This window comes from Lytechinus pictus, chromosome 4 (assembly GCF_037042905.1).
Source record: "Lytechinus pictus isolate F3 Inbred chromosome 4, Lp3.0, whole genome shotgun sequence".
Classification (NCBI taxonomy): Eukaryota; Metazoa; Echinodermata; class Echinoidea; order Temnopleuroida; family Toxopneustidae; genus Lytechinus; species Lytechinus pictus.
The window spans coordinates 23,036,563-23,056,626 of NC_087248.1; positions in this window are offsets into that span (position 1 = coordinate 23,036,563).

A 20,064-nucleotide genomic window follows, 5' to 3' on the forward strand; every position below is an offset into this window, starting at 1 on the left:
GAAGCGCGAGCTCATTTTTTTTTTTTTTTTTTTTTTTTTTTTAACGTTTTGTGTGTTTAGACCAGGAATTTGAATATTCTGATCAGTGTTTGTAATCATCATGGGCGAAAATCTCTCCTCAAATATGGCGAGAGGGGGGGGGGAGCACAATTGAGATTTCCAATGTTCGAATATATCTGGCATGCACATGAGACAGTCGATGATGTCCCTCACTCACTATTTTTTTAACAGTCCTGCGTGATTTTATCGGGTTTTTTTTCCAACAGGAGACAGTCTAACAGTACATGCGACTGCACAACTTCCAATTATCATCCTTTCCAATGAACAACATTTCAGCCTCCGCATCTTTATTTGCAACACTACACTTTCCCGGGTTTACATCAAAACCTCGATTATCACGCCACCTTTCTCTCATTTTTAATCCTTCCTTTTGTTTTCCCTTTTTATCCTCTTATTCTTTGCCCCTTTCTTCGCCTTTTTCATTTTTTTCTTTTTCTTTTTCTTATTTTCTCTTTTTCTCTCCTCCCCCTTTTTCTTTCTTCCTTTTCCCTACTCTCTTCCCTCTCGCCCCCTTTCTTCATTTTTTCTGACTGGTGCTCAGATTTACCGACGATATCCAAAGTAGTGGGGGAGGGTGTCTCACCCCCCCCCCCCCCCCCTTTAGCGACATAATACCTTATAATCTTAAGACCCTAAAGTAAGTCGTTTGAAGTCTCTAGTACAATGATTTTTTTCATTGATATAATTATACCAATATGAGTGAAAATTCGTAAAAATTTTAAGGTTGAAGGGGACTCAACAAAATCAAGATAATAAAATAAAAATTCAAAAGGGCAATTTGTATATTTTTAAAGACAAATAAATACCCTATAAATTAGCTTTTTCATTGACCATAAAGACGTTCGGAGAAATGAGTGCATTTTGTTTATATTTTCGTTCAAATAATCACATCGATATCTGGACAATATCATACTATGTTACCAAGTTATGGAGACACATTTACACAGGAATTAAATCTAGAGTTCTACATTTGAAAGTATTCTTAATTATGTGAGTATTCTAATTGACCCTAGATTTATTCGTTCGGAATCATAGGTATAGTCATTGCTCATATTTCCATTAAAATATTCATATTGATGTGATGGTGATATCGTATATTCCTCTTTAAGGAGACACATAGAGGTACAGGAAATAAATCAAGAGGACTGTATTTAAAAATAAATATTCATAATAAGTGAAACATAATGAAATAATTAATTCAGAAGGCTTGCATGTTAAGAAAAAATATATAATCGCATTAATAATAATAGTTATTTTTCATTCATCCGATAGAAGTCAAGACCGGAGTCAAGTCATTGACATAATTATATCGATAACAGTGCAATCTCGTAGTATCTTAAGTTAAAGGAGATTCACGTTAACGAAATCAAGTGGCCATCATTTAAGAAAAATGTATTATTATTAATACTAATAATAATATGCAACATTTATATAGCGCATAATACAATGTTTCTAAGTGGTGCATAAAATATTACACCGGCTTTAGCATGGCTACCCTGATCGGGTGCTTGAGCATCTAAGGAATTCCTTCCAACCAGGTACCCATTTACTACACCTGGGTGGAGAGTGGCAAACGTAGATAAATGCCTTGCCAAAGGACGCGAGTGCTGCTATGGGATGTAAACCTCGGACCTTGTGGTTCAAAGTCCGGAGACTACTCTTATCCACTGAGCTACACCTCAACGTATTCTATAACGACTCTCCCTATCTCAAAGTTACTCGTTCTGAGTCGTGAGTACAATCAATGAATAAAAACCAGTCACTTTTGGTAGCCTATGTTTATATCCCGCCCATTATTGCTAACTGCATCGTAAAAACTTGGCACAAAGTCGTCTGGCCTCGGAGTTCGTTGATATGTACAGAATAGGCACTATCCAAGTACTACTAATCGCGAATTTATCAAGAACAGCAAGATACGTGTGATGGATGTCGAAGGAGTAGTAGATGATATGGGGAGTCCAGAGGACACAGAAAGATGCAGAGAGAACTATAAAAGTCAGGTATCCTTTCATCCGCCATGAAGACTGCTTTTTAACCAGGTGACCTTTCAGGGCTTGGTGAGTACGCATATGCCTTGCCTTTTCGTGTCTTTGTCCCGCATCAAAGTTGGTTGTGTTGTCTGCAAGGATAAAGGCGCCTTGGACCGTCTCGAAGTTGGCAACGGCTTTGGTCTTTTGCCGCACGATGACCAGTAACCGGATGTTGATTGCTGACGTTAAGGCGAATGTGACACAAATGGGGAAAATCTGAAAGATAGTGTGCACCGTCGATGTCCAGTTTGGTTTAGCATTCATTTCCTTGGCGATGCAACGCTGTATTAGAAGATTCATGAATATGCTGTCAGGAATAGGTAAATAGACGCAACATATCAGACTAATTGTTATGATCGTGCCTATTACGGTGAGGCGAAACCGTTTTCTGGTTACCAGTGTGTAATATCGTAACGGCCTCGTGACGAGAATGTAGAGGTTCAAGCTAATGCCACAGACCGATGCCATTGCGGTCAAAAATGAAACTTGATAGACAAACGGAAATACCATACTTATAATTTTGCAGGAGTCTTTGCTATCTACTGAGAACCACAGAAAGTGCCACGTACTCCAGCTTGCGCAGAGAGCCATTTCGGATGTGGCCATGATGATGTACAGAACCCGCATGTGATCTTGAAGCTGTTTTTGGCGCCATAGTACCGCGAGGATGACAGTATTTAAAATCAAGCAGAGAATCATTGTAGCAATGTACGCAATATTTGAAGAGTCCATGATGAGATGCATATTAAATCCTAGCAATATCAAGACGCTTGAATAAAGACTTGCCCGTGGCGTCAGAGGTGTTTCAAAGATCGTTGTGACAATCCCGATTGATGATGCCGTATGCCACAAGGCTCTCCACGGGTGATGTGATCTTGCTTCATTTCGAGCAAACGTTTACAAAAAGAGACATTTTATTCTTTATATGGATGCAAGATCACGCCCAAGGGGAACAAATTAAACATTTACGAGTAGGTAGCATGACTATTCTCCAATCGAATTTTAATGAGAAACTGATGGATGATAGTATTTACATACGATATTGACAGAGGCCGTAAATTGAATCATGTTCAATCCATTGGCGTCAGGCAGTCAGTAATCACTATTCAAGTTAACATTGTACAACTTATGTTTATCAAGCCGTTAGAAGTGTCAAACATTCCCGCTCATCGCCCGCTATCCGCCTTTATCGATGAAGAGAATCTGAAAATAATTTCACGACAAAAGAAAAAAATCTTAAAAGGTTACCTGGGGCCCGTCTTACAAAGAGTTGCAATTGATCTGATCAATCTCAACTATATGGAAAGTGAGCAACGGCAACATCCAGTATGCATATTTGTTAAAAAAATTCTAGATATGAATGTATATCAATAAATTTATTGATTTCTTGACAATTTGCAAATTTCCTGCATGTAGACAAAAATAATGACACTGATGGATTTCCAAAGAGTAACGATTGATTGGATCAATCATAACTCTTTGTAAGACGGGGCCCTGAAGACTTAAAAGGAGGGAAGAAATTGATTTTTACATTCTCGTTCGGCAGACTTCTCCAAATTGAATTGAAAGATGTCTCTAGCCGTTTGACGATGCGGTCGATGCCCATGTTTATTTGTGACTTCAATCTTCCTCGATTTTATTTGAATGTTTTCTTGAAACGATGTAACTTATTTCTAAGAAGGTTTTTATTTACACAAATGTGGGGGCATCGTGGTCTAGTGGTTACTAGTGTTCCTGTGGTTACGACTCTCGTCTTTCAATCAGAGAGACGTGGGTTCGAATTCCAGCCATGGCGTGTTTTCCTTCAGCAAGAAATTTACCCACACTGTGCTGCACTCGACCCAGGTGAGGTGAATGGTAGGATTTCTTCCTTGAATGCCTTAGCGCCTATACGGCGGCTCAGCTACAGCCGGGGTAATAATACCAAAAATCAAGCACAGTGGAGTATATGTAATTATAGTAGCTGCGCTATACAAACGGAACATATTATTATTATTATTATCAAATTCAGTGGAACAAGCTAAGTGACAAATTTATTCTCTTCACTCTAAAGTGCAAATAGTTCCAAAAGATTCCCTTATGTACATGCAACTCATAAGACGCACTAAAAGTATAGCAAACAATGAGAAGAGAGAGAAAAAAAGAAAAGCAGTAAGAACGGGCAGAAATGATAACGAAGATTAAAAAAAGGGATATCAGGGTCGTGTCAGTGATTGGCTCAATCACAAAGAAGTTACAGGCAGTCAACAACAAACTTTTGAAGGACTGGAACAATCACACAGCAACACACAGATCCGGGGATGTCCCGGAAGGAAGAAGCAGTACAGTGGATAATCTGAAAACGGTGTGTGTGTCTGCGCGAGGCTGTATGAGAGACACACAGAGCCAATCACCCTAACGTGCCCGTGTAGCCGTAGGACATTTGTAATGAACTTGGAAGCTTGTTTAATTCCATCTCATTTCCACTGTTCTTTTGCCATTTTGTGACTTTGGATTATAGTCGATTTGACAGTCCCATAGTCTCAGTACACCAACCTAGAAATGTTCTTTCCGATGAAGTTTTTTTCTTGATTCATGTTCCTATGGGGTCCTAGAACAAATTCAGCTTGGTTGCCCAAACGGCAACTTTGGGCAATTTTGCTAATTTGCATAAATCCAAAATGGCCGCCAGATACCAACTTAAAAACTTAACTTTTGAGCCCCTTGCACAAAAATGATGAGGAATACCTCTTTTTAGGGGTTTTGTGGTGTGGAGAATCCATTTCTATTATCAATTTTGCCAAATAAGAACATCTTCAGGTCAAATTCAAGATGGCCGCCGCCAGACGCAATCTTGAACAATTAAATTTTGAACCCCTTGCCCCAGAATGATGAGTAATACCTCTATTTAGGGGTTTTGTGGTGTGAAGAATCCATTTCTATTATTAATTTTGCCATATAAGGTCATCTTAAAGTCAAATCCAAGATGGCCGCCAGATCGACGCCATTTTAAGAAATTAACTTATGAACCCTTTGCCCCAGAATGATGAGCAATACCTCTTTTTAGAGGTTTTGGGGTGTGTAGAATCCATTTATGTTATAACTTTTACAATATAGGATCATCTACAGGTCTAATACAAAATGGCTACCAGATGTCATCTGGAAAGCTTGAGCTCATGACCACTCATACCAGACTAATATATAACAGCTTATTATAAGATGTTTCAGTGGTGTGTAGTGTTCCTCTCGAATAAGTTTGAGCAAGTTCGAGAAGTTTACTCGATTTCCACTCAACCTCAAGGTATTCAGGGATCTCCTCTTCCTCGTTGTCTTTACCATCCTGATCTAAACAATGCTCAAAGACATCTCCCTTGATATTCTCCATCTCGACACTTCCATTATTTCCCCATGGTAGCACTTCCTTAGATCTCACCTCACCTTCCCCATGACATTTGAGTCACCATACAGATGGAAGAAAGAAGAGTGCACTTTTCGACGTGTACAATCACATTTCTGTCAAGGATTATGAGAGAATGCTAAGAGCTGGTGAAGTTATCATAGACCATAAAATCTCCATCACCAGTAATCTGCCTACGAGAGATATCACGAGGAGCAAGAACAACAGACGGAGGCTGGCAAGCGTGTCGAGTATGCCTACCTTCAGTCTAGGCATGGATCTAGTAGTAGGTCAATGGTCTAGGGTAGCATACGACAATGGAGACACTTGCTGATGGTGTGTTAACTCATGATGAGGTAGATATCACCTTGATCTCTTATATCTTGCAGCAAGCTGTGGTCAGAAGGTGATTCGTGTGCTTATAACGATGACACAGACATTTTTGTCTTGCTTGACTATTGGGTTAATCAGGCGGAGCTATAGTGCAAGGTACAAATGGAACGGTGAGATGGTATAATACTGGATATCAATACAATCTGTGTTGACCTGGGATCAAATGTTTGCAATTGCTTGATGTTCATGCCCTCAGTGGATGCGACACGAAATCACACATACGGCAAGGGCAAGCTAAGTGCACTCAACACACTATACTTGCCAGGGATTGTCAAGGTTTGGCTAATATACTTGGAAAGGTAGGGACCACTCTCACAGTTCTGATGGAAGCAGCAAAACCCTTCTGTCTTGCTATGTATGGCCATCAACCAGATGTGTCTATGGAGTCAGCTCGCTTCTTCCTCTTCATCAAGAAGAAAGATAATCCTGAAGTAATGGCCCTGCCTCCAACATCTAATAATCTGTTGCTGCATGGGCTTCGAGCCCTTTTGATAGCTGTAGATCAGTACCAGCCCCGATGAGCCCGGGGATATAGCTCACTTTGGATGGGAGATCCGAGATGAAATCCCCGTTCCTGTCATTGCTCAAGGTGTCCCTACTCCACCTGAACTGATTGATGTAATTCGCTGTCAATGTAGGTCACAGGGTAAGAACTGCAGCACTGAGATATGTGGATGCCACAAAGAGCATTTGTCATGTACGACCTTCTATAACAGTTCAGGTGGAATGCTGCAATCCATACACTATCGTTCACAATGTCAAAACTGGAAATGACGAAAGTTTCGAGATGGAGGAAGTCTAGGAAGAGGTTTTGAGCCTTGTTTAGATCAGGATGGTGAAGACCGCGAGGAAGCTTAGAGGATGTCCCTGAATGCCTTATGGGCGAGTTGGATTAAGACTGATCAAGTTAGCTTCCCGAACTTGTTAAAATTAGAAATATGTTATGTTTTTGCTCAAAGGCTGTACAAATATGTAATTTCATGACAGATGTTAAACAAATTGTGAGAGACACAAAGTGAAGAGAAAGTGTTTACCGCTGCTTGAACCCTTCCAAAGAGGTCCTATCAGTCTCCGAAAAGTGGTTTCAGTAATATATTTTTTTAGCTTAGGCCTGTCAGCCATCTTACTATACGTTATAGGCCATTTACCCTGAAGCAGACCATCTATTGAAAAAGAGAAAACTTACAGAAACACAACCTAAACCCCTTATTATAAGTTGCTTTATAGTACTCTGGGATTAGTGATTCAAAGCTCTAGTTTCCAAGATGACATCTGGTGGCCATCTTGAATTAAACCTGAAGATGATCCTATTATCTAAAATTAATAACATTAATGGATTCTACACACACCAAAACACCTAAAAAGAGGTACTGATGATCATTCTGGGGCAAAGGGTTCAAAAGTTAATTTCTCAAAATGGCGTCGACCTGGCGGCCATATTGGAATTAACCTGAAGATGACCTTATTTTGCAAAATAGATAACAGAAATGGATTCTACACACCCCAAAACGCCAAAAAAGAGGTATTATTCATCATTCTGGGGCAAGGGGTTCAAATCTAATTTTTCAACATGGCGTCTGGCGGCCATCTTGGAGTTAGCCTGAAGATCTTCTTATGTGGCAAAATTGATATTAGAAATGGATTCTACGCACACCAAAACCCCTAAAAAGAGGTATTCCTCATCATCCTGCTGCAAGGGATTCAAAAGTTCAGTTTTTTAAGTTGGTATCTGGCGGCCATTTTGGATTTATGCAAATTAGCAAAGTTGCCCAAAGTTGCCGTTTAGGCAACCAAGCTGAATTTGTTCTAGGACCCCATGCGAACACGAATCAAGAAAAAAACTTCATCGGAAAGAACATTTCTAGGTTCGAAAAATGTCTAATCGACTATTAGGGGCTATAGCACTTCTGTGATTGAATCAATCTCTGAATGGAGGTAAAAAGAATGAAGTAACAAAGAAATGCATATTCATTCTGAGCTTCCACTACCTAAAGAAGTACATAAGAATACGAAGGGATACTGTAGCTTTTGGTAGCGACATGTGATGATGGTGACCTGTGATGCCGCCAATTTCATTGAAGAACTGAAAAGTGAATAATGTTGAAAATGGAATATTCCCCAAAGACAATAACTGCAGCCTCCGCCTAGATTACATGCTAGCCTACCATGGACCCACTACTCAGAGTAGTAGGTCCATGGGCTAACTGAAAACAGTATTAAACAGGGGCTGCGGAACGGTTTTCAAAGTGGGGGGCTGACCATGCAAAAAATCACAATCATAATTATGGTCATTTTTACGTTTTTGTACACGGTTTTTGGAAAAAAAGTGGGGGGGGGGGGGCTGAAGCTCCCCCCCCCCCCGCTTCCGCGGCCCCTGTTAAACTCTCTGACTCGGACAAGTCAATGTTAATTGCTAGATGTTTGGTCACACTTTGGGACCAAGATGAATCTCGATATTAAAGTTCAAGTCCACCCCAACAAAATGTTGATTTGAATAAATAGAGAAAATTCAAACTAGCATAACACTGAAAATTTCATCAAAATCGGATGTAAAATAAGAAAGTTATGGCATTTTAAAGTTTCGCTTATTTTTCACAACTCAGTGACATGCAAATGAGTCAGTCGATGATGTCCATCACGCACTATTTCTTTTTTTTTGTTTTTGTTTGAATTGTACAATATTTCATTGTTTACAGATATGACCATATGGACCGACTTGACTGAACCATATAGTATTAAGCAATGCTAATATCACATGTTCAGGGAGGAATCAATCACTGTTTCACTTGACCATGAGGAGAAGATTAGGATATTTCATATTTCATTTAATAAAATACAAAAGAAATAGTGAGGGGATGACGTCATCAGTCTCCTCATTTGCATAGCAAACAGGATGTGCATATAACTGTTTTGTGAAATTAAGCGAAACTTTAAAATGTCATAACTTTCTCATTTTAAATCAGATTTTGATGAAATGTTCAGTGTTATGCTTGTTGGATATTTCTCTTTTTAATCAAATCATTTTGTTGGGGTGGACTTGTCCTTTAAATAGGCTTATGTACGGATTGGATGGGGGAGAAACGTCCCCGGTCCCTATATCTGGAATCACCGCCCATGGTTCATCAGAACCATGATCACTGGCGTACAGGGGGGGGGGGGGGGGGGCTTGGGGACATGGAGCCCCCAAATATTTCACGACCGAGAAAAAAAAGGAGATAAGGAATGAAAAGGCAAGAGAGAATGGTGAAATATGATATTTTCTAAATATTTCGTAAAAATCTCTCACAAAGTTAGATTTTTGTTACGAAAAATAATCAATTTTATTTGCTCGTCGCTTCGATCCCCTCAAATTTTCGGCTCATTACGCCACTACCTATTAAAGCTCTGATGCTCATGACAATTCCAAGCCTTAATTGAACTCGAGTGCACACAGAATACACTTTCGCGTAGATGATAATAAAATTGTGAAATGAATGAGAGCATTTTATTGGCAAGCACTTGAGATTGGAAAGAGGCATGCAGGGGCGTCGAACCTCGCCTATTGGTTTGTCCATGTACTCCAAGAATGATGGTTCTATACAACTTGTATGAACGACAGAGAGAGGGGCGAGGGAGAGGAAATTGAAATTAATTGAGGGAGAGAGAGAAAAGAGAGGGAGAGAGAGAGGGGGGAGGAAGCGGTAAATCAGTCGCTTCTATCTCCATCACATCTCATCCTTTGTCGATGTCAAATCCCATGGGCCGTATCACGGGGGATGGGGGAGGGGGCAACCGTCCCCATGTTTTTTTTAATACTTTTTTTAGTGAAACATGAAAAAAAAAGGCGGAAAATAAAGGTAGAAGAAAGAAGATTGTGAAAAATAGGGTTTTTTACTCTATAGCCTGCGAGTATTTGTTAATATAATATGACGTCACATAATAGGGCGTCTTGAAGAAAATGGGGACCTTTTCAAATATTTATGTTAAAGAAAAAACCAACCAAGTTCTTAATTTTATGGTAAAATATTTTGTTATGTATTATGTATTTTCTTTGTCATTTTGTATTATTTATGAAAAGTTGCAGAAACAATAAATGAAATGAAATGATATAAAAAGTCAAAAAAATCCGTTGGTCTACACCCACTTCGTCTACATTCCGTTTCGTCTTATCCCACTTGGTCTACTCCTAGTTCGTCTACAACCAGTTGGTCTACTTACCATTTGGTCTAATTGTCCTTTAACCCATATATTTTTGTCTAATTTTCATTACCTATTTCGTCTAATATGCACTTGGTTTAACACATATGTAGTTAGATGGACTGTTAATAAACCAATTTTTTGTTCAACAAAGTAAAAAAAAAAGATAGATAGGCGGAGAAAAAAAAACCGATTAGGCATCAGCATAAATAAGAGCTAGACTAAGTGGGTATTAGACCAAGACTTAGTGTATTGTAGACCAAATTTTATAGGAGCTTAGCTAGCAGACATGGTAGACAAGAATGCGTTTTAGTCCATGTGATATTAGACTATCCGATAAGGAGGCCTACAGAGTAACTGCTTTCTGACCAACATACAGACTGCCAAAATAAACCGTCTTGATCGCCCTTAAAAAAAACTGACGTCGCCCCTAATCAAATTTAATAATATTTCCGATAGAAACGTCAACAAAGTGTCTACCCTCGCTCACCAGTTTGATAACAATCTGCGATATTATCATCACCAAGTGTCTCTGTTTTAATTTAGGTTGAAGTATTCTCTTGTTTCTTTTTTTTTCTTTAAATGACACTTGATGCATTATAGCGACCAAATTAATAGGGTTTCGGTAGTTGACTCCTAATTACCCACTTAATCACAAATTATATTGCCAATTTATGTTATCGGGGGATCAAGCTTCGTCAATGTGTTCCTTGCGCATGTTTAAGAGATAGAGCACATGCAGTCATTGAATATGTTGAATATTACAAATCGTCGTGTCGGTGCCCTAATACCATGTGCTGAAGCACCCCCCCCCCCCAAAAAAAAAAAATCAATTGGGGGTGCTGCGCGTGTATTATTCTCCAAAGGCATCACCCCAAGGTATTCTGCTGGAAGATGTATGCAAATTGAAAAAACAATGAAACCAAAATGATCTCCCTCCATTTTGTAGTGATTTTTTTTTTTTGCTTTTCAAATTTACATCAGCAACCCCCGTAGAAAAAAAAACTCGTTCCTAGGGCCCTGTCTAATACATCAGTCACATTTGCTCTACGGCGACCGTACGGCGAGTCAAAAACAGCCGTTTTAACATTTTTTGTACCAGCTACATACAGGTTGTTTGAATAAAAATGAATAAAGCGGCTGTTTTCGACTCGCCGTATGGCCGCCGAAGAGCAAATGTGACTGATAGGCCTATAGCAAAACATTTTCACACACCGGGGGCCCGTAACACAAAGCTTAGCAATGATCGTAGAACATTTTTCTACGATTGATTGCATTGAATACAATGTACAATCAAGCGTAAAATCAAGCATACGATCGCTAACCTTTGTGTTACGGGGCCCTGGTCAGTGCACAGTATAAAAATCAACAAGGTTATTGAAATGGATTAAAGTTTTTCTTGAAGATATTTGCGATGGAAAGAAGGAAAGAGGAATAAATATCGAAATAGGGAATATAATTTATATTGCCAGAGTTAATCTCGTTTTGTGAATATACAGCGCGTCCCAAAATAATGTCCCTCTGATACAAGGCCGAATTACTTCCAAAATTATTCTCAGTTATAAATGTAAGGATAGAGGAAGCTTATCTCATGTTTTCACTTCAATAAAAATTCATTGGTCTCGCTTCAGTAGTTTTGAATACACAGTCTATTATGTAACAGCGGTGCTTTTCAGCCCATTCCAAGTTTGCATGCATGCCGCCGCTGAAGCGCGACCAATGAAATTTTCAAAGAAGTTAGAACATGAAATGAGCTTTCTACTCAACATTTAATGAGTATACCAAATTTTGGAATTAATTCGGCCCTATGTCAGAGGGAAATTCTTTTTGGGGGGACGCGCAGTACAATACTACGTACAGTCACATCAAAGAAACATACTCCCTTCCGACCGATGGTTTGCCATTGAAAGAAAGGTAATAACTTTGTAATCGGTCTGGAGTCGGTATCGCATGTGTGACTGGGAGCTTTCATGGTCACCTATCCATACAGCGTGTCCCATAAAAATGCTAAATGCAATCTTATGAGTATAATGCGAAAATTACCAAATCAAATTGTATATCATTTCAAAATCATAAACTATAGGCTGTATTTTTTTTTACAACTGGCTTACATTGTTAGCGATATGGTTGAACACAGAGATATGAGCCTTTCTTCCAGAGCTCATCAGAAAAACCTTTCAATCCAAATGTTGTATTAAATACCATGTGTAGTCAAGTTCAGCTAGTTTGATTTGTTATATGTGGAATGATAAATATGCGAGAATATCTATTCATCATGCAGATTTGAGCCCGTGACTGAACGAGGCCGCCATCATTTCCAAGCTTAATCGCTCACGATGGCGGTCTCCTGCGTTCTTTTAAACTGATATTTTCTTTCAATTAAAATAATGCTTCTTGTAAATATTTGTTGCTTTAGCATGACCATTGTTTTGTAAAACTTAAATGTATCACCTTTGTAGATATTATAGTGCAGATTCATCTTGAATGCTGAATTGAAATCAAATAAAATCAAATCAAACGTGAATAGATATAATTTGCATCACTTGAATAGAATCTTGTTTGCTGAACCTTACTACACACATTACTACAAAACTTGGATGGAGACCGAGGTCTACTGAATGTGCATGTAATGACAAAAATTGCTCACATCTTTGTGATCATTGGACCATTTCATATAAAATTTCATCCAGATGTGGAAAATAAATTGCGGTCTACGGCTGCAAAATATAGAAACAATACAATGCTGTAATCTAAATATTATATCCATCTTGAGTGACATTAGCATTTTTATGGAACACGCTGTATATTCTTCCCTGGCCTCACTTGGAAATGCATTTGACCGAGAAAAATTCCAGTTCATATGAGCTAATTACCAACTGGGCTATTACGCTAACATTGGGAGAAATGCTTTCGTTTTCGCCTCCTCGGCCATCACCAAGGACAATCATTCTAAAAGGAGGTTTCCTCAAATTGGTATAATTAAAAGAATTAAGCTTTTAAAACGTCAATTTGTGCAGGGCCGTAGGCCTACAAAGTATGTACTCGCCCTCCTACAAAAGTAGCAACCAAGAAATAGCAAGATGTCGACCGCGTCTGGACTTGAGATCCTTTTAAACATTTGATTCGCTTGTCAAATTCATGAGGAGACAATTATCGAGCCATTCTACACTAATGGACGACCGTTTTTGTCGATTTTTTTTTTGACAAGGTGGCTCTCCCCCCCCCCCCCCAAAAAAAAAAGGAGCTTGGGCTCAGCTTTGTTACGAGAGGATCTTAAATGGAAAATGAAGCTGCAAGATTACGCATTATGGCAGTGTGAGGCCCGGCGCACACTATGCGATTCGTTGCGATCCGAAGTCCAAAAAAATGCAATGAAATTTGATATGAACATTTATTTCCAACCAATAAAATCTTAGCGATCAGAGTCACAATAGTGGTAGGACTACTGAAATCGAAATTCAGTCTAGTTCGAGCCTTCCTGTAGGAATAAAAGATAATTCAAATCAAAATCGTAATGACGTCATCATCAGCTGCGACTTGAAGCAGATTTTGACTTATACTCCGACCAAAGGGCTTGCCGCAAAGCAAAATTATGATTTTATTATTCTTAACGTTATGCCAAACTAATGATGAAATAATTTTTCTTCATGGCACTTTCACATTCAATGCAAAATGCGATTTATTAAAAAAAAAACATAAAAATAACGCGTTGCTGGTCGTTAGAAAAGATTCCACGGCATGCATGCAAAAACGTAGCAGGAAGCTACTAACAGCCTCTAGCTCACGCAGGTTCAAGATTGCGCCTTGAAAAGAGGCGTATTTTTTGGCGCATAAGTGCAACATAGTTTTTAGTGGCTGCCGCACTGGAGGTGACAAAGGAAAACACATATCTTCCGTCAACAGTTTGCCAAAAATATTGAGAATATTCATTTCATCATTCGATTTAAACGATGATATGGGCCCAACAATGCGAGAAAAAACTATATATAAAATCATAATATATATACATATATATATATTGTATATATATATACATATATATATATATATATATACATGTATATATACATGTATAATCACTGTTTATATAACATGTTGTTTCCGCATTGTTTATATAACGTACATTACACAAACACACACACACACACCATCTCACACACACATATATATTGATGAACAAAAACTATCTAATGAAGATGTGAACATAGTTTTGACATTCCAATCCCATAATTTTTTTTGTTTCCATCAAGAGAATCGTTTCGTGAAGCTGTTCGTATTTCTCTATGCATTAATGGTCACATGGGTGTTACTTGATTTGCACACACCTACACACGCACACACACACACACACATATATATATATATATATATATATATATGTATATATATATATATGTGTGTGTGTGTGTGCATGTGTGTCTGGGTGTGTGTACATATATGAATAAATATAGATCAGTGTAAATAATATGTGACATATTGGGGAGCCGGCGCATTTGAATGTGTTTTTTTTTACAGATAAAAACGGCGCTTTACAAATGCAGTTCGTCATCATAATCCTTATCAAAATCATATTTTTTATTAATCAAGACAAACATGATCTAATGAAGATGTGTACTAAGTTTAACAACAGTCTTACATTCCATAATACTTTTTTTAATCAAGAGAGCCGTTTCGAAAAAGTGTTTCGTAAGTTGCGACTAGCAACATGGGGTGTTTTATTATGTTTATGATGCATCTTGTCAATTATTTCTAGATAGAAATTTGCTCTGAGTCAATCAGATGCAGATTTCAATAACTTATATCAAATACTGTGAAAAAAAAGTTTTTGTTTCATGAAACGCTCTCCTGTTCTTTGAACTTTGGATAAATTATATAACCCTATATGTAGCCCCTAAGAACATGCTGAAGTCGGTCGTAAAGTTGTGTGTAAAACATTGTATAACTTACGAACAGGTTTATGAAACAGCAACATTACATGATGAATATTACTCTCCGGACCACTCTTATTTAACATTACTCTGAATATTCAAATACCAACTGCACTCATATTTTGCCCGATCGGCCGCTTAAAGTTGATTTTTGTTCGTTTCTTTGAAGGGGTAGTCCTAACAGTCATTTCTTAGCTTTATTCTTAGAAAACAACAATAAATATATAACAATCTTATAAAACCTTCATGTATTTTGTCCCGAAAATTGAACATTCTTGGCAATGTTTGTGATCCTGAACCAGGCGCGTAGCCAAAAAAAAGCCCCCAAATGAAAAAAAAAAGAATGGGAAAAGGGAGAATAAGAAAAAGCGAAGGGATGAAAGGGAAGAATGGTAGCTTTATTGTTTTTTTTTTCTTTCTTTTTTGTCAAAAGAATAAAAACCTAAACGAGATGTTCTTCTATCTCTTCATACAAAATTTTGCTTCCGCGCAGGAAAATATCAAAATTGCCTTTCCCCTTTGTTTCCCACACCTTTTTTCTACTCCGTTTTTCCCCTTCCCGGCCATGGGAATCGCATTCTTGCCAGAAATTATAAAGTATACATGGGTGTAAAGAGTATGAGAAGTATTTTTTTAAATTGCACTGACACAAACTATCGGTTCTTCTGTTCAGAGCGGGTAAACTTTTATACCATCACTCGATCCCGAAGTCCCCAAATGCTATTTCTTTCGCTTTTCAGCAAGCATTTTTTTGGCAATTAAAGTATCTGCTCAAAGGGGAGAGCACTGAATTCGTGCCGTGCTATATGCAAACGTTGGTACGATGAAACTTTTTTTCTAAATTTATATCGCTGCACATCCATCTCCTGTCCTGTTTTGCGACATTGATTTGATTTTTGTAATATCACAGAAGTTTCTTAATCATACAGCAGTTTCTTAATCATACAAAAGGAAGCGCTTAATATTATGAGCGAAATTAAAAAAAAAAATTCTTCCAAAATAACTCACATAAGTTTCCGTGCTTCGCGTGCGTGGGAAAGGAAAAGTCCCTCTTCAAGCCTGCATCATCCGGGCATCATTCCTTTCACATTTTGAGCTACATTTTTCTTCGTATTATTTATAGAAATATCAAAATTAGAGCAGGTTAAAGTCTCAGAGAAATTTCTAAAATTCAGAGCTTCAACGCCATTCGCGGGAATAAATATTTCCTCCCTGAATATACCCGCATCTACTCTGTTTTGCGAGTTAAATAAATCTAATGTGGCTAAAGTTTTTACAATCAACTCTGATGTGACTAAGGTAGGCATTTTATACCACTTCTGTTCTTAAATTTCTTTTTATAAAACGTCTTAGCTTTCGCGCTTCGCGCGGTAAGAGGAATTATTTTGAATTCCTCAATCTTTCCCATTTTTGGGGCGCTCATCTTTTCTTTTGAAAACAGGTTTTGTTTTTAATCACAGCAAGTCAAATGAATTCGAGTTGATAAGGGTATTAGAAACGCAAGAGACGTCTCCTTTTGATTCAAATTTGATGAGATATCAAAAACTTCGCGCTTGGCGCGAGAGATCTGCACATTCCCCCCTAGGGAGCGCGCTTCGCGCGCTCTGTAAGTGTTGGCACGCTTCGCGTGCACTTACCGCCCCCTCCAAAATTAAATCCTGGCAATGCGGTTGTCCTGAACAAAGTGCGTAAGTAACTAAATAATTACTGCGAGTTCGAAGCACGAACAGAAATTTCTAACATACGTTTTGGTGTGATCGTAGCGGGACATGTATGGACTGTTTGCAGTTATAGCCATGAAGACGATAAATATTTCAATAATCAAAATATGCGAGCGCGAAACGCGAGCCGAAATTGAAATTCCGACCTAAAACTGTACATTCTTTAAGCACTTTTTGTAATCATGAACATGATAGACATGTGAATTTTAGACCTTAAAATAGGGCACTCTATTCGTGTTTTGTAAATCATGAAATGAATTAATGAAATGAATGAAATAAAAAATATATATTCTGATCTGACACTGGATTATTTTAAGCACGTTTTGAATAAAGAACAAGCTGCGTATCTCAATAAACATGCATGCGCTTGTTTAAGATTTATTTAGACCTTTATTGGAGATTTGTGAGGTATCAAAGTTTTTTTTAACTCACACGGTAGAATCCAATAATTTTAAAATCAATAACATGCAGTTCAATATGGATAAGAACCGTTGTCAAGCACCAAATCAATCAAATGTGATATTTTCTATCTCTGTATCTTCACTTGTCGCAATGTTTACAATTATTTTTATTTGTTGTAAATGTCGCTGTCTTGTGTGAATGATTGATAAGGTATACAATATTGCGAATATTTTAAACATAAAATTGTATTCCATGTCATTCATTGCATGTTCGTTATGTTCGCATGTGTAGTGAAAATAATGATCAATTGCTATAATTGCACTTTTGGGAGGACTTTCATGAGGCATGGCTGTTTATGGAAATTGATCCAATGAGATGAAAGACGTATTAATTGACAATAACAAGCATATATCAATTACAATATTGCCATAATACTTGTTTCAGGTGACACGCGTGAAAGGGGTGAAAGGTAGGTGATAAGATGAAGAAAGGTAAGAGGTGCATAGAGAGGAGGAGAATGGGTAAAGGGGGTGGAGCAAGTGGAGCTGAAATAAGGAGAGATTGAGATTAAACGAAAGCGAAAGAGATAGGGGAGAGGGGGTCGGGACAGTCGAGAGGAGAGAGGTAGAGCCAGAGAGACATAGACATAGGCAGTAGAAGCGGGGGGGGGGGGACAGGTCCCCCCTAAATTTTTTGTTGATAACCTTATTTTTTAATTTTTTTAATTTTTTTTTTGCTTGTCAAAATTTTTTGGTCGTCCCCCCTAAATTTGTTGGCTTCCGCCGCCAATGGACATAGACGTGAAGAGGAAGTTGAGAGAGGTTCAGATAAGAACTTTTAATTTCAAATATGAATGTCAAACCCAGCAGAAGACTCGTTCGGGCTAGTGACGTGGGGAAACCAGATGAATATTTCCAATCTAGTACATCGATTTCAGGAATAAAACGGGTACAGTATTTTCGAATCGGCATAAAAAGGGTACGGGTTACCGCAATAACTGATAATAAACAAGAACAATGTGCACAGACAGAACAAAAAAATGATTTAATGACGACCCTGTCCCCTTCACACCGTTCTGTAAGCCATATACCCTTCTGAGAAATAAATGTGTATACCTATTTCATTTGTTTCTCATTCGTTCTTCAGCTGGTGTTAAGGTAAATGTAGACGAAAATACGGTGCTACTTGTTTAAAATCTTGGGCATAATCTAAATTGAATTTGCGGCCGTTAGAATCAAAGTCTGTCGGAATTGTAAGAGAGGCGCAGTTAGACAAAATCACAAGAGCATTAGGAATGTAAGACGATACCTTTTCGCAGCATTACCCCTCCCCCGACAATAATAGGGGAAACGCACCCCTCCCGCATCCCTCAATTTAATCAACAGACCCGAACTAACATCCTATACGAGCGACCAAATACCTCATCAGTCGCTTTGGCGTATCCATTAGTCCCACCTACTATCAATACTTCGCTTAATTAGCGGCTCGAATGAATAGTTGCCATGTACACTTCGGAAATACATTCAACCTATAACGCTCGTCTCGATTGAAGCAAACCAAACATTTTACCCCCAACCTTATGCAATCGCTCGCTAAAAGCATACCAATCTTCCTAAAAGCGCGCTAATTGGCGAGAGGAGGCGGAACAGTTTCATTAAACAGTGTCCCCTTGTGGTCTTTGGTTCATTAGCGCTCCCATCCCACTCGTGGTAACTTGATCACTTCTAAGCCCGATTGTATCTCTGTAATTTTAAACATCGAGGGGAAAGAAATGGATGGCTCAGCGACAGGGAACGTTACAACCACGACGGGACAACTGGCACCAGAAAGTATTGTATACATCATTACTATTGTCCTTTGCGTGATTTTGAACACAGTGGTACTCATTGTAATTCGGAACCAAACCGAACTCCAAGACCACATGAGGGTTCTTCACAACATAATGGCTGCATCGGACATGAGTTTTGGAATCAGTTGGAGTATTTGGCATCTTCTCTGGTTTACAGTCGAGAGTAAAGAAGCCTGCGAGGTCATAAGTTTGACGTTCTCTTTTGCCTACCAAGTCTCAAACTCGATCGCAATGGCGTCACGCTGTGGGATCAGTTTAAATCTCTATGTACTCATCACAAAACCATTGCGGTATTACAATATTGTCACCAGAAAACGATTATCCTTAGCGGTGACGTTGACTGTTTTCACCATCTTCTTTTCGTGCGGCATCTATTTTCCAATCCCCGGCAGTCCGTTCATGACTCTCCTCGAAGATCGTTGCTTCAACAAAGATCTCAGCGCGAAATCCAACTGGCCATCGGCGATACATACATTTTATCAGATATTTCCAGCTTGTGCGACGCTGATACTCACCTCCATCATCAATATCAGATTACTGCTCATTGTTCGTCAAAAAACAAAAGCGGTAGAGGCAACACTAAACCTTCCCAAGGACACGGAAGTTAACAATAATTCCAATGTCTTTGAAGATCCACCCGTAAAGGTGCAGAATAAGCCCGATCGGAAACTCAAAGCAGTCATCGATAAAAGGATTTCTAGAAGACGTTACAAAGGGTACCTTACGGTCATAATCATGTCCGCAACCTTTTGCGTCTTATGGACGCCTCATGTTATCTACTATGCTATGGATATTGATGACTATTACGTTGTAGTTCTGGACAAATTTTCCGCAAGCAATACATGGGTACAGCCTATCCTTTATTTGCTAACAAACTCGGAGGCTAGACGATTGAGCTGGAGGTTCTTAAAACACACACGTTGTTGCAGAAATGGAGAATGATATGGAGAATTCGTTTCAAGGGAAAGTGTTCTTGCCAGCGATATTTTCATTTTCTAGAAAGACATGCTAACTCGCTGGAAGATGTATTATGCACTAGAGGCGACTGATGGAGGTTATCATCCAGGTTCTGGACTGTCTGTGTTTCTTGTTACACAAATGTGGAGTACCCAAGGGATCCTTCTCCGAT